This window comes from Thalassophryne amazonica, chromosome 7, assembly GCF_902500255.1.
Source record: "Thalassophryne amazonica chromosome 7, fThaAma1.1, whole genome shotgun sequence".
Taxonomy (NCBI): Eukaryota; Metazoa; Chordata; class Actinopteri; order Batrachoidiformes; family Batrachoididae; genus Thalassophryne; species Thalassophryne amazonica.
In genome coordinates, this window is record NC_047109.1 from 122,403,876 (window position 1) to 122,407,727 (window position 3,852).

Here is a 3,852-nt window from a genome sequence, read left to right on the forward strand (position 1 = left end):
TTGAAGTGGGGCATAACAAAATTCGTTTAACCAACAAAAGGATGCCGCACCCACACAAAACATAAAAAAGCAATACTTTATTTATCTACCCTGGACCTTCCATTCCTCAATTAGTTTACTTAATCCCCACTACACATAGTTTGGTTAAAGCTGGGGTTACTGTGGTTAAAGTTGGGGTCACACTTGCCCTCATAGCGGTTAGGATTGGGGTCACTCTTGCCCTCCATAGACTGTAAAGCCACTGTGGTTAAGGTCAGGGTTAAGATAGGATGAAGGCACATAATTGTATTACCACCAACACTCATTAATCTGTTTAACTAAGTGTCTTTGCCTGCCGTCCATAACTTCAACAATGTGCGTACACAAACAAATTGTGGTTAAGTTCAAAATTAGGGTTAGGGTTTCAGGCATGTACTAACAGAATAGGCAACAACAAGCGGGCTACAATTTGTGGTATAGAAATGGGTCTTCTGAATCGAGGCGGCGCTGGCTAGTTAGGATTAAAAATAAGATTCCGTTCCCACAACAGGAACGGAAGTGCACGGGCACTCCCTCGATCAAAAGACCCCCCAAAAATTTGGATAAAATCAGAAGCCTAAGTAACCTCATGTACTTGTCGCAACAAAAATTAGTTTGGCCAAAAAAAAAAAAATCGAATAACATGCTCTGTCGCGCGACGTTTCGATCTGTCTTGATCTTCTTCAGGCGCAAGAGCATGTGCTGAGAGGTGTGAAAAGGCATAAAAATTGTCCTTGTCCAGGGGTTGCAAATTGCAGTCAGTGCCTGGACAGGTACCATGCCACAAATTGGTGTAAAAATGAGCAGAAAAAGACAGAGGCTCCTTATATAAGGGTAAGACTCCGCCCCTGCATGAATCAGCAAATTCTACAATGACTTATTTTTTTGCAAAAAAGAAAAAAGGAAGAAAAGAAAAAAGAAAAAAGAGGAAAAAAGAAAAACAAAATAAAGAAAGAAAAAAGAAAAAAGAAAAAGAAAAAAATATATATAAATAAAAAGAAAAAAAATATATAAAAAATAAACAAAAAAAGGGGAAAGAAATTTAGGGTTAGGGTTGGTTAGGGTTAGGGTTAGGGTTAGGGTTAGGGTTAGGGTTAGGGTTAGGATTAGCATTAGCGCTCCGTCCCCGACGTGGAAACGGAGGTGCACGGGCACTCCCTCGCTCAAAAAACCCCCCTTGGTTGTAGTTCGTTTGAAGCCTGGGTCGGCGTTAGGGTTAGGGTTAGGGTTAGGGTTAGGGTTAGGGGTTAGGGTTAGGGTTAGGGTTAGGGTTAGGGTTAGGGTTAGGAATAGAATTAGGGTTCCGTCCCCAAAAGGGAACGGAAGTGCACGGGCACTCCCTTGACCAGAAGACCCCCAAAAATTAGTGTGAATGGAGCCAGAATAACCTCCTCCTTGATACAACAAAAATTAGTTTGAACCATGCTCCGTCGCGACGTTTCGGTCAGACTGGACCCTCATCAGGCGCAGGAGCATGCACCGAAAACTCTGCAAATAGTCATAAAAATTAATATTCATGTCCAGGGTTGTCAAATTGCAGTCATCATCTGAACATGTCTGAACAGGCCTCAGCCTAGTGTGAAAATGAGCAGGGGAGACAGAGGCTGCCTCCATAGGGCTAAGACTCCGCCCCTGCATGAAACAGCAACTTTGTTTCAAGAAAGAAAAAGAAAAAGAAAAGAAAAGAAAACAATTTAGGTTGAAGTGGGGTTAAAGCAAAAGTGAACTTCCAAGTAAAAACTGGATGCCCCACTCACACAAAACATAAAAAAGCAATTATTTGTTTCGTTTTCCTTGACCTTCCACTTTTCTTTAATTTGTTTCACTTAATTCCCACAGACTCCATAAGTTCAATGTGCTTGTAAGCATACTTTGGTTAGAATTGGGGTCACTTGCCCTCCATAAACTGTGCGTGTACATAAGCAAACCGTGGTTATGGTCAGGAGCAGGGTTGGATTATGGCACACACTTGTGTTAACACCAACAAGTTACAAAATTGCTTTGTCATGTTCTGTGTAATAAGCCACATCCAAAAGGAAACACTGTCCACTATCAAATGTCCACTACCAAAATTCACCTCTTGCCCTCCACAGCTCCAAATATGTGTATGCACAAAAGCCAATTGTGGTTAGGGTTAGGGCCCGGGGGCTAGGGTTAGGGTCAGGTAGCATTTTTAAAAAAAGGAAAAGTAATCAAATAACATAAAATCAAATAAAATAAAATAAGGACAAGTGTGTTAATTTTGGCTTCCAAATGGGTGCTTCTGAATCAAGGCGGCGCTGGCTGGTTAGAAATAGAATTAGGGTTCCGTCCCCAAAAGGGAACGGAAGTGCACGGGCACTCCCTTGACCAGAAGACCCCCAAAAATTAGTGTGAATGGAGCCAGAATAACCTCCTCCTTGATACAACAAAAATTAGTTTGAACCATGCTCCGTCGCGACGTTTCGGTCAGACTGGACCTTCATCAGGCGTAGGAGCATGCACCGAAAACTCTGCAAATAGCCATAAAAATTAATATTCATGTCCAGGGTTGCCAAATTGCAGTCATCATCTGAACATGTCTGAACAGGCCTCAGCTTAGTGTGAAAATGAGCAGGGGAGACAGAGGCTGCCTTCATAGGGTTAAGACTCCGCCCCTGCATGAAACAGCAACTTTGTTTAAGAAAGAAAAAGAAAAAGAAAAGAAAAGAAAACAATTTAGGTTGAAGTGGGGTTAAAGCAAAAGTGAATTTCCAAGTAAAAACTGGATGCCCCACTCACACAAAACATAAAAAAGCAATTATTTGTTTCGTTTTCCTTGACCTTCCACTTTTCTTTAATTTGTTTCACTTAATTCCCACAGACTCCATAAGTTCAATGTGCTTGTAAGCATACTTTGGTCAGAATTGGGGTCACTTGCCCTCCATAAACTGTGCGTGTACATAAGCAAACCGTGGTTATGGTCAGGAGTAGGGTTGGACTATGGCACACACTTGTGTCAACACCAACAAGTTACAAAATTGCTTTGTCATGTTCTGTGTAATAAGCCACATCCAAAAGGAAACACTGTCCACTATCAAATGTCCACTACCAAAATTCACCTCTTGCCCTCCACAGCTCCAAATATGTGTATGCACAAAAGCCAATTGTGGTTAGGGTTAGGGCCTGGGGGCTAGGGTTAGGGTCAGGTAGCATTTTAAAAAAAAGGAAAAGTAATCAAATAACATAAAATCAAATAAAATAAAATAAGGACAAGTGTGTTAATTTTGGCTTCCAAATGGGTGCTTCTGAATCAAGGCGGCGCTGGCTGGTTAGAATAGAATTAGGGTTCCGTCCCCAAAAGGGAACGGAAGTGCACGGGCACTCCCTTGACCAGAAGACCCCCCAAAAATTAGTGTAATAGGAGCCAGAGTAACCTCTTCCTTGGTACAACAAAAATTAGTTTGAAACATGCCCCGTCGCGACGTTTCGGTCAGATTGGACCTTCCTCAGGCGTAGGAGCATGCACTAAAATTCTGCAAATAGCCATAAAAATTAATATTCATGTCCAGGGTTGCCAAATTGCAGTCATCATCTGAACATGTCTGAACAGGCCTCAGCTTAGTGTGAAAATGAGCAGGAGAGACAGAGGCTGCCTTTATAGGGGTAAGACTCCGCCCCTGCATGAAACAGCAAATTTGTTTTAAGAAAGAAAAAGAAAAGAAAAGAAAAGAAAACAATTTAGGTTGAAGTGGGGTTAAAGCAAAAGTGAATTTCCAAGTAAAAACTGGATGCCCCACTCACACAAAACATAAAAAAGCAATTATTTGTTTCGTTTTCCTTGACCTTCCACTTTTCTTTAATTTGTTTCACTTA